The sequence below is a fragment of the Dermacentor albipictus genome, chromosome 2, assembly GCF_038994185.2.
Source record: "Dermacentor albipictus isolate Rhodes 1998 colony chromosome 2, USDA_Dalb.pri_finalv2, whole genome shotgun sequence".
Classification (NCBI taxonomy): Eukaryota; Metazoa; Arthropoda; class Arachnida; order Ixodida; family Ixodidae; genus Dermacentor; species Dermacentor albipictus.
Window position 1 is genome coordinate 98,120,917 of NC_091822.1, and position 12,566 is coordinate 98,133,482.

A 12,566-nucleotide genomic window follows, 5' to 3' on the forward strand; every position below is an offset into this window, starting at 1 on the left:
CGATCAACAGAAAAATTGTGGAAATTCCATTGGCATTTGATGAGGATTTGTTGAGAGATTATGGAAAAGTGGCCACCGTGAATCCATTGTATTTCCATTGGAGTATTATGGTGGTGTATTTCCATGGGGTCTCCATGGTATTTTTGTTGTGTTGTTTTTTCATGGGATCTTCATTGGATTTTCATTGTACTATTTTTCCACTGGGTTGTCATTGTATTGCGCAGCATCTTCATAAAGTTGTCATTGCATTCAGTCCTCAATGCAATGACTTCATGTAAGATAATGCTTACTGAGGCTGAATATGAGGTGCAGCCAGCAGTAACAAATAAGAAGGCATATGAAAAGGCATGGTCTTACTTCATTTTATTTATCACGAAAGAAGCAAGGATAGGCTCTTCTTGATGTACGGAACACTGACTCCCGGAAACTGAGCAGGCGTATCCTGAAAACATATGAGTAAATGAAACAATGTGCAGCTTTAGCAAATTAAATTAGCAGGCAATAGTGATTATTTAAACCACAAAACTAAGAAATAAATATCTACTAGAAGCTTTCATGTTTAATCCATGTACTACTGATGTTCTGCATAAGGAGCTATAATAACAGTATAAGGAGTCATGGTAAATGTGGCAAGAGCTTTGTACAAGCTGCTAGACAAAAAGTATACAAGTGAGCTTCTATGCAGATTAAACTAGCTTCATGCTCGAATTATCTGCCCAACAATCCTGTAATATTTTCGTTTTATCCTTGATTAAGTGTTGTTACAAATAGCATTATGCTTTAAATTATCTGATGGTCACTATGGCAATGCAAAGCTTGAACATAGCAAGTGAAAACATTGCATCTGGAATTTACTACTTCCTGTCACCCCTTAATTGATTTAAGAGAAAACATTCATCTTTAAAGTAGGTGCAGCCTGCTGCTTACACATGACAGCAGTGGTGGTCAGACATGCAGCAAATGAACTAAATCAGCTCCATGCTCAATGTGACTGTCACACGAATGTGATGGGGCTCTTCCTCTCTGTGCATTCACTAAGTTCCTGCTAGAGTGAGCCTTTCATGCAACATATATATTTGACACTTTATAATAACAATAAGCGCTAAGTTAACCCAAGAAGTCTTGAAAAATAGTGCAGGTTTTTCTTAGTAAAGAAACAAAGCTATAAGATAGCCAGCACATAGCAAATCGCCGAGCATATATTAAAATGTGCCATCAGAAATAGCTGGTGCAGAAGTCGACCTAGGAATACATGTGTGCTATCTGGCCAGCTATGATCTTGAAGCAGCACACTTACATCTGACACGTACACTTAGAAAGGGCATACACAGGCGCCGGACTGCAACTACTGCTTTATTGCTCAAAGACCCATCTCTTATAGTGTCTCTTGTGAAGCGTACATGCCCTGATGGCAGTGAGGTGTGACAAGAGAAAGGATAAAATGCGCAAAAAACACAAATAAAGATGAAATTTTTGGATTTCCACTATGAATAACCAAAGTCCAAGATAGCAGCATGCTTCTTCTGAGAATGATACTGAGGGGCAACTGATACACCTATCTTTCCATTTGTCAATTTCTATTGCTTCAAGAATTTCCCGTTTGCTGTTTGTGTTCTCTGCGCACAACTTGCGTATCTTTCAGTATGGGATTGCAGCCACAATCCTTGCAATGAAACGCTCAGTGATCTGAATCTTTAGCCATGTAGTGATAATTGTGCTCAGTTAGCCTCGCACTCAAGGACCTGCCCGTCTGCCCAATGTATACCTTGTTACAGGACAGAGGGAGCTTATAAACCACTCTCTCTGAACAATTCACACAGGGCTTTCAGTGGTTGATTGCACAGGCACTTGTTCCTTTTTTCGCGCCATTCCCCTTTTTGCACAGGCTCGACAATCACAGAGGTGCGCAAAACACCACATCAATGCCAGCCCTGTGACCTATCTTTAGCAGATTTGGGAAATTGTGAGTACATAAGGCATGACCAGCTTGTAATGCCCTGTGACTGTGCGTGGATCCGCTCGCCTTTTCTGTCTTCTTATGTAAGCATTCTGCAACTGATCAAGAGCTTCGATGAATACCCAGAGCTCCTGAGGCAGGTTACCTGGTTTGTTAAGCTTGTTTCACATTTGTGATGGCATGTTTTTTGCAGTGTGTTAAGAAAGCAAGAGTGGACAGTCACCCTTTTCACAAGCTTTGAATGGGCCGAGTGGTAGGGAAGGACAGCTTTGTTGCTCCTTGGCTCATAAGACCAACAGATTTGATCAGAGGATACATATGCACCAAGGTCTAAAAACTTAATAAAACCGCTGATAGGTAGCTTATGTGTTAGTAACAATGACGTGAGGCATTTATAAAACACTGCAATGGTGTGTATGTTGGTATTATGAACCAAGGAGCAACAAATCTGTCCTTCCCTACCAATCGGCACATTCAAAGCTTGTGAAGAGGGCGATTGTCCGCTCTTGCTTTCTTAACGCACTGCAAAAATCATGCCATCACAAATGTGAAACCAGCTTCACAAACAAGGTAACCTGCCTCAGGAGCCCTAGGTATCCATCAAAGCTCTTGATACGTTTCAGGTTACTAAACACAAAAAAGTGAGCGGATCCACTGCAGTCACAAGGACTGTCAAGACAACGCAGTCATACCTTATGTACACACAATTTCCCACAATCTGCAAAAGATAGGTCGATCAAAGGGCAGGCGTTGATGTAGTGTTTACCACACCTGTGCAGTTGTTGATCCTGTGCAAAAAGGTGAATGGCACAAAAAAAAAGAACAAGTCCCTGTGCAATCAACCATCGAAAGCCCTATGTCACTTGTGCAGACGGAGTGGTTTATAGGATCCTTCTGTCCTGTAACAAGGCATACACTGGGCAGACATGCAGGTGCTTGAATATACAAGGCTAAATGCACATTTATCCCTGCACGGCTAAAGATACAAGTCATTTAGCCTATCATTGCAAGGATTGGGGCTGCAAACCTGTCCTGAAAGATACGGAAGTTTTGCGCAGGGAACATAACAAACAAAGCAACAGAAACTGACAAATGGAAAGGTAGGTCTATCGGTTGCACCTTGGTATCATTCTCTGAAAAAGCATGCCGCTATTTAGACTTTGATTATTCAGGGTGGGAATCCAAAAATGTCACCTCTATTTGTTTTTTATTTTTGTGTTTTACTCTCGCTCTTGTCACACCTTACTGCCATCAGAGCACGTGTGCTTCTCAAGTGGCACTACAAAAGACGGGTCGTCTTTAAGCAATATTGTAAAATGTGCAGTCCAGCGCCTGTGTATGTCCTTTCTATGTGTACGCGTATGTGTCAGATGTAAGTGTGCTGCTTCAATATCATGGCTCACCAACTAGCCCATCAGTATCTTTTAAGCAGCTGTGATCAATCTATAGCTCAACCAATCATTTCTTTTATGAGACCTCTAAAATTTGTGCATAACTTTGTGGCCATAATGTAAATAATGAAAGAAGGGAACTATTTGTTTTTCTACACCAAATATTAGGAACACTTACTATACTTTATCCAGTTGCTAACAGTACAGTTTGTACAAATAGCCTTTCTTCAACTTATATGCATGTTCTGATTTCATTACTTAAGACTACATGACTATTAAAATAGCGTACACACCTATCGGTCTCCAAGCATACAGTGTTGAGGGCCTCCTCTTGAACCGTCTCGCCACGTAGGCAGCTCTTCCCCCAAGCAGCGGCTTGCTGTGGAGCCCACCATCAGTAAAGACGTGGTGCAAAAGTGCCCTGACGAATTTTCCACGGCCACTGGTACAGTCACAGGCCTGGCTCAGCTGATCGAGGATGTTCTTATCAATCAGCGTCCGGCCACCAATGTCAACCTGTACACAGAAAATTAAGCGACACTTTAAAAGCTCACTTTTGATCACACAGAGCATAAAGGTGAACAATTTATCATCAAAAGGACAAGCCATAAATGACAGCAGAAGAAAAACAAATGTCTTGCAGCACCGTTGCATGGTTTCCATTGCAGAGGCATTTCTTTGACAGTTGCTTGCAGTTACTGACACTGCAGCACATGTGCACGTGTGCGAACAAATATAAGTTGTTCAGAGGTGGACTTAGTAGTTGCCGGCTGGTTGCCCACTGATACACAAGCTGTCGTCAGTGAGCGTGATCTCGTACACGATCATTGTTAATTATTGCTAAGTAGCATACACCACCAGCAACTTTCCTGCAACGGCTTGCTACCTGCCACCATGCTGCCCAGATATCAATTTTAGTCATAGTCACACATCGCAAGATCAACTGCAAATCATTAAGTGATCCATACAGATCCCTTTCGCTATGTCAAGTGATTCCAGGGGCCAGAAGTTGGGAAACACTGATTTAATCTTGCTTTGTTCACGGAATCATTTCAAATACACTATATTGCCAAAAAAGAAAGCAAAAGAAAGAAGGGAGAACAACTGGCAGCACACAATAAGCGTACCTGTGTGCAAGCAATTACTGGTTCTTCTGGCTTGCTCTCGATGTTGAGGATTTTTCGTAGCCTCTTCACTCTCTTGCCAGCTTCTGCATAATGAGAAAGCAATACAACCGCTGAATAAAAGTAATATGTACTTCAACCATTTCAGCGATAAAGCACCAAATGCTACTTCCTTATGCAGCAAAATATCTCACACTTAATAATGAATTTTGCGACCCTTCGGTTTTTGTGCATCAGTCACTGAAGCGTGATTTGGCGAGCCTGGTATTTAACATGAGTCGGATGCATGACACTTCGTGATAGTCGAGTGAAGCCGAGAAGCCTTCCATTAAAGTGTTGCAGGTCTTCACACATGCTGCACAGATAGTTTTGAATTCAAGAATAGGCATGTTTATCCACAAAATTATTAAAAAAATTAATGGGTATTTCTTTCAAGCAGCAAAAGGGAACAAATCAGTATGATCAATACATCTAGGTTTTTTTAAATATGCTTCAGTATTCAATATTCCTCATAAATTCTAGTACGGACTGAATACTACTAGACCCATGCACTGCTGCAGTGTGCTTTTTTGTCCCGAGTCATGGAGTTCCATACGTAAACTGGCTAGAGGGCCTCGACACCTGTACTTCCATAAATATTACAGGGCGTGTACACAGGAACGTTTGATGTGGAAGGGCATGTTCAACTGGTTCTTGTTATGTTAGCACTGTTTATTCGGTGTGGCAAAGTACATTCGCACATGCAGGGAAGGGCCTTAAAGATTCTTTTTTATATTCACAGAAACCATTAAACAGATGGTGTAAGATTGTTGCCTGCTGTTGATGTGTCACGCAAGTTTGCACTAGTATCAGACACAATGTGCCCTGCACTCTTCTCCAGATGCTGTGGATGCCACTATTTTATTTAAGTATTTATAAATGCCACTATTTAAGTATTTTATAAATGCAGTATTACATATCAGCTACACAGTGAAATGCCATCAATAACAAAAAATGTATATAAGTGCTTGATGCTTATGTAACCAAGTGTTTCTTGCTACCAGCTACTGTGTTAGCAATGTATTTTATTTATGTGACTGAATGAATTAGTTGAATATTTTTATTGTTCACTGCATATGTTTTAGGTATACTGAAATAGCAAGAACCGAATTCTTTTACCAACAGTTTTTCACAGGGCGGTTAAGAGAAAAACATTTCAAAAGAAAGTGTCTGATATTACATCTTTATGACAAGGCACTTTTCTGTGCGAACATAAAAGTAGGAATTTGGGTCAGTCCTCTGAAGGGAAAAATAACCCAGATTTGGTCTAAAGGTTACATCTTCTCTCTCGTATTCAGAGGCTTGCATGCTTTCATAACTTTTCTTTCTTTTTGCAAGAAGGCATATATTTATAGTAACGCCGGATTAACAAGTCTTAATACACTACAGGTTTGAGTAAAATCTTGTTCTTTAAGATATCCACAGCACACAAATAATTTCACAGAAATAATTTTGCAACATGAAAAAGATACCCAGGGCTGAGAGAGAAACTGGTGGCGTCAATCACATGCGCTTTAGGCATTTTTTTTCTACTTTTTTACAACACGGTAGCATTCGATTCGCTAACGATCAACCAGCCTGTTTTATAGGACGATCCGCGTTTATTAGGCATGACACGGTATCGGCCACGACATTTCTGCATTATTATTTGATGACAATACAAGGAAAAGACGGTCCGCCAATTCGATTTTCATATAAACGGCTGTGCATGGGTCCTGCTGCAACGGTAATACTTAAAACAGGGTCAAGCAAGTTAAACATTCAAATTCTGTGATTTTACTATCCAAAGCCACGATCTCACTACAAGGTACGCCGCAGTGTATAACTGAATTAAATTTGACCACGACCCCGATCTTTAACAAGCACCCATATCCAAGCACGAGCGTTTTTTGCATTTCGCCCCATCGAAATCCGGCTGCCGCAGCCGGAGTTGCACCTGCGGCCTCAAGGCCAGTCGTGCAACACTAAGCTACCGCAAAGGGTGGGGACGAACATGACAACACAGGAACAGGCGCCCTTGTTTTAAGTGGTTTCGTGCATTTCAGTTCGCGATAAACTTGGCTACCGTGTAGTACAGACGAATAGGCCAGGCTGCTAAATACACAGCTTAAACAGACATGACCGCACCTTGGCGCTTGATGGACCGAATGAGCATGCAACACGCTACACATGCACCCGGGACCGGCCCGGCACGAAATGTTTTGAAACACCGACGCCGTGCACCACGCGTGAATCAGACATACAGCTCGGAGTGGTTGACTCACACAGCACGAGCGCCACAGGCGCAAGTCTGCCCGACGTACACAGAGACAAAAAAAGCGCCCCGCGACTTCTACGACACCAGTGAGAACGTTGCCGATCAGTTATACAGACAAGAAACGTGCCTACCGTCGGGTCAGCCGGCGCTCCATTCTTCATGCACGCTTCCACGCAGGCCAGTCGGTGGCATACCTCCGCGTCAGCCAGTGGACGGACGGGCACATTCAGCTTTTCGTCTCCCAACGCTCTTGGCAAAAATGTCTCTTGTAGCGCAACAGCAGATCACAACGCACACGCATGCTTACAGCTCACGACGCACACAACGCGCACACGGAGACCACGCAAAAAAGCAAAATGGCGACGAAAACAAATGCCAAACAACCAAACGCGCAAAAAAAAGAAACAAATTTCAATGTTGCTTGTTATTTTTTGTACATTTCGCTAAGTTTGGTAAAAAACTTTCAAAAATATTTCGTTCGGGAAGAACTCCTATAATTTTTTTGCAAAGCTGTCAGTTATACACAAAGTGTAATAAAATAAATTATGTTGCTGCGCAAATCGCAATTATCTGCGTTGAAACAATGATTCAGTATCGATGGCAATGTTGAAGCATAGCCTCCGAGATTTCCTCCGTGACGACACATCGTCTCGATCTCGAAGGCAACAAATCCATCAAGTTGTCACGAAGCGAGTAGTCGCAAATGGTGGCGATTCACCACTGGTTTGGCTCATTCCCTAAGTGCTCGTTGTTGCAGCCGCGCGAATGCAGTGGCAAAGCTGTACTGCTTAACCAATGCGCTGAAGGTTACCTTACGCGGCAACGATGGCGCGAGAAGAAGTGAACGGCATCAATCGACAAATGTTTTCTTCTGACGACGGGCAGGTCGCGCTTGCTGATGCGAACATGAGTCTGTGTGAGTCGCGTCTCGGTCGCTATATATAGATGTAAAACCTAAATAAATCAAGCAGACTAAGAGACTATTTGTCTCCGCCCTGTTTCAAAGGTTTTTGGTGCCGATCATCATCATCATCATCATCATCAATGTAGTTGGTCGCGTGACCTCTGCCAATCGGCGTGTGGGCGCGCTTACACTGAATTTTGTTGCATATTTTGCCGTAATGTAATAGTGTAAATTTACGCGAGGTCGCCTTTCCGCAGGCTCTGTATTGTTGTGGTAGCTTGCGATGCCACGTAATATAAATTTTGGTAAGGTCCAGTAGGATCCGTACATCGACGTACCGATAGGCTCGAAACAAAAGTTCAAGAACCGGTTACCTCTCAGTATTCTGGATGCTTCTGCATGCATTGAGGAAGACATGAAGCTACGCCGACGACAAAGGCGCTCTTTGTCCAGCCAGTTTCGATTTCAAGGAGCCTGCCAAGGGGAACTAATTGTTCGCGAAGCTCCCAGATGAAATCCACTATTCAAAATTTGATCATTGGGATAGGTAGTGTCGAGCACGGGACCAAAGTACTCATTTGCTGTAGCCACCTATTGCTGATAATTAGAAAGTTAATTAGCGTAACATTGCTAATTACGTACGTAAGTGCGGCAATTGCTCTGTATCTAGAGGCCGCCAATCTGTGCAGTCGTATGGTAAACATAACATTACCGTGATTTATATTTTGCAAGTTTAAAAATTGGGTGCAGCGAAAAAGAAAAAGTACCCTGTACATTGCCCAGTGGGATCAACCTCTTCTTTCCTTGGTAGTACAATGTTCAAGCTTTACACTGAATCACCTACACTCAATCTTTTTCAAGTCTTCCATTGCAGTTATAGCGAACATTGCAATATCCATAATGATTAAAATAAGTTGACCCTATCTGGAGATTGTGCATTTGGCGATGCAGCGGCTCAATACAGCATTATTTTGCATTAATAACGCATTAGTGCATTATTTTGTAGTGGCCTTTATTCTGCACTTGAACGTACAACTGCCTGTGCAACAAATTTTTTAATAATGATTGGTTGAAGCTCTGGCCAGCTTAATAACGCCATTTCATGTTGTAGCCTTAACTAAGGGACCTAAACTAATGTTTATTGTTTCGTGTAAATTGTATGTCGCCTGTTTAACTCGGTCCAGTTGTTGGCATTACACAATAGAAATTGAACAATATTTCATCAATAAAAAAATTATTGTGTAGTTGTCAATAAAAATTTTCTTGAACTATCATGGTGCTGGCTCAATGAATGTTGTAATTTTGTGGAGTTTCTATGGAATCAATGATAGTACAACAGATCAACAATGGAAATTCAACAACCATTTTTGTAAGGGACGGCACGTCGCATTATGGCAGAAGCCTTAAACTTGATTTTGATGATGAGGCTCTGCATGCCAAAACCACGATCGGATTAAGAGGCATGCCGTAGGGCCCCACTCCGGAATAATTTGAGCTCCGTGGTGCTCTTTAACGTCTCCCTAAATCAATGTAACCGAGAGTTTTTTATTTCTCTCTTGTCAAAATGTGGGTGCCTCGGTCAAATCTGCGACCTCGAGCAATGCCATAGCCGAAGTGCTACTTCGGCGGGCACAGTAGTGTTTATTTGACGTGCGACCGCTACCGATGTGTCGCCTAGACCCTGTGGCGCACTTTAATTAACGCAACTCTGCTTACACATGTCCTGCGTATGTTTACCGCTAGACATAGTTTATGCTTCTATTTTTATAAATAGCAGAAGTGGAGCATACCGTATCTTGAACTTAAGTTTATGTAGCCTTTCTTTGCCGTCTTACGTTAGCTTTTTCTATTCCACCCCTCACCCCTGGTGTTTGTATGAGAACTGCGAACCAAAGGTGGCAAGGCTTTAGTCACTCGTTTCGCGACTGCCTCTGTTAAGCCCATTCTCTGCCTTCTCTTCCCGCTCCTTCCTTCCATTCTACCTAGCTAAACTCTGGATTGGCATGCTGGTAAAAAGGTAAGCGCTGGCGAGGGGTCACGGTCACTTACAGCTGTCAAAAGGCTAATGTGGCCTTGACCCTGAACCTCCAAGGGGCATTGTGCACATTCGACGGGGTGCGGTCAAAACGAGTTCTTCGCGTCTTTTCTCTGCCACGCTCTTTCCATGTATATAGAGCTTTTCATCTGGTGAGAAGAATAGGGAGCGCGGCGCATCTTGACGGTATTGCTGTCGCTAGCTGCGGAACGATTTCGGGATGGTTTAGATCTTACTTTGTGAAACTTACGCATGCCTGTTCATATGAGGTCGTAAGGGGAGCCTTTCGATGCACCGGTAACTACAGTACGCGCTTGGGGGCCCAAACATGTGACGCGGATTATAAGCCGCGGTGTGTGTAAGTGTTGTGAACTATTTTGCGTATATACGTTTCAATGAAACGCATAGAATAGAACCGGTGTCTCTGTGTTACCAGCATGATAGGGTAAATCTGCTGTTTATCTGATGGCTCGGCGTAGGGACTAAAACATAACTGCACATGCTCGCGTGCGGTCAACCTAAGGCAATCACGAAACACCTAAGCGGCAGGCGCTAGCAAATAATAGTGGTACACCGTCATCGTTTTCAGGCATTTTAAGTCTAGTAGGCTTGAAATCACTATATGTTTACGCTAGCCTTCCTGCACGAGGTCGATGGCGCTGCTCAACACAGCGATTACTGCAACTGGTGAACCAGCATGATACATATATAAGGTATGTGAGTCGGCATTGATCTTTTGCCCATTAGAGCCTTAACATATGAGAGGGATCGCATAATAAGAAAGCGATGGCTATGCTTGAGGTCAACATTTCCGTAATACGTGTGAGTGCATTATAGAGAACGGAACGAACACAACCGAAAAAAAAATTCGGTTATCATCCTCTTTCTGGAAAAACAGAGAAACACGTGCCAAGACCACAATACGAGCTCACATTGTCACGCCGCACAACGTGTATAGATATATAAACATTGACGCTGCATGCTTGGAACATACGCTGTATAGAACAACGGTAACTATAATCCAGCACCTACCCTTGCTTGGGACGCTCGCACAGTTGGTATAGTTCACACTGTAAGTTATGCTGCTATTACTAATCAAAACTATTTTATATTCATGGGTGGAAACCTCATACACAGAACCATGTAATCACGCAATGTAATCTGCAGCTAACAGTTTGAACGCTTGTCAAACTATAACAGTACAGCTGCTATCAAAGCAGAACGGTTCCCACGCGGTTACAATCGTCGTGTATGTTTCGTTGCTCCGAAACCACAGCTTAAAACTAGACCATAATACTGCAATAAGGTCACAATAGTGAATGGAACTGTCAGTAACGCACAATTTATCTCCGAGGCTGATTGTAGGCTCTAACATGTGCGCACACATCGCGCTTCGTGTTCCCTGCGCCTCAACGCCGGTAGAAAGCCCTGCCAAAGTGACTTAAACCACATCAGTACGTCTCATGCAACCGTTTAGCGCGTAGAAGACGCACGTCCTGCTAAATAGACCGTACGAGCGCGAACACAAACACCAGAAACTACCGCCGAGCGTATACCTGCCATGCGAAAGGGAGCACTCGACCAAGCGAGCATGCCGACTGCCCATAGATGGCGCCACAGCGTAGGAAACGCACCTTAGAGACTCAGAAGAGCCACCAGTTATTGACAATTATGTTTGGGAAGGGTGCAACAGAACTAAGTCGGAAAGAAAGGTAGGGGGAGTCGGAACGCTCATCCATCAGGGAGCCAAATGGAAAAGAGTAAGTTCACAATGTCAAGAGCATCTTTGGTTATCAGGTAAAATAAGTGGCAAAGAAATTTGGCTGGGCGTTACGTATTTGTGGACTGGAAAAAATTGCACAGAGAAAAATAAAGAGTTAGTGGAATGAATAAGCGCTGATATTAAGGGTTTCGGGAGTGGTGCTGAAATTGTCCTGTTAGCTAGGTGACATGAATGCCCACATACAGGATTTAGATGGCTATACCGACAATAACGGAAAGTCAATGCTGTACCTTTGTGAGCAAAATAACCTCGTGATCGTGAATACAGGGCCTACGTGTGAAGGACAGATCACGTGGGAAGTGGGAAACCGGCAATCGACCATTGATTACTGTCTGATGACAGAAGGAATTCATGATAAGTTGAGAGAAATGGTCATCGATGAGGAAGGGTTTAACAGCATAGGGAGCGACCATAAGCGCATCATATTGAAAATGGGATATGTAGTTGGGAAAGAGAGCAAGGAGAGCAAAATGGCCAGTCCAAATTTGAACGCTGAACAAATAGCAAATACAGTCACTAGAGTTGAGGAAGAACTTGGCAAATGGCCAAGTAAAGAGTGGGAATATGGTGAGCTTATAAGTGTAATAAAGACAGAAATACGGAAAGAGAACCAACATGTTCGTTGGAAAGGAAAAAAGAAACCGAAACGCTGGTGGAACAAGGAGATACGAGAAGCGATCGCCGAATGACAGAAAGCAACTCGAGAGCACAGGCAGGCAAAGAAGGCGTAATCGCCACAGGATGAAGTAACTAGTAAATGGGAAATATACCGGGAGAAAAAGTCTATGGTTCAAATACTGGTGCAAACAAAATTAAAAGCTGAAAGTGAACGTTGGTTGTAAGAAATACGTGAGAAACAGAAGGCCGCACCTAGAATATTTTGGAACTACATAAAATTTTTAGGCAGGAAGTCAACCACAATACAACACCATATCCTAGACGAAGATGAAAACAGACTCGAAGGAGAAGCGGCAATAAATTACATCCGAAAAGCAACAGCCGAATCTTTCCAAGGCAATGAAGAGGTTATACTTGTTGAAAAAAAGAGCATGAAAGAGACCCAAGGGGAAAGGCAG

The 12,566-nt window shown here is 42.9% G+C and overlaps 1 long non-coding RNA gene across 1 annotated transcript; it reads right to left on the reverse strand.

Moving 5' to 3' along the window:
* Positions 1 to 427: 427 nt before the first annotated feature.
* On the reverse strand, positions 428 to 7,117 carry LOC139055491 (uncharacterized). Its single transcript, XR_011511799.1, has 4 exons — positions 6,900 to 7,117; positions 4,476 to 4,558; positions 3,642 to 3,864; positions 428 to 442 (listed from the first exon to the last, which is right to left on the reverse strand). It is a non-coding gene; the product is annotated as an uncharacterized lncRNA (long non-coding RNA).
* Between the last annotated feature and the right edge of the window lie 5,449 nt (positions 7,118 to 12,566).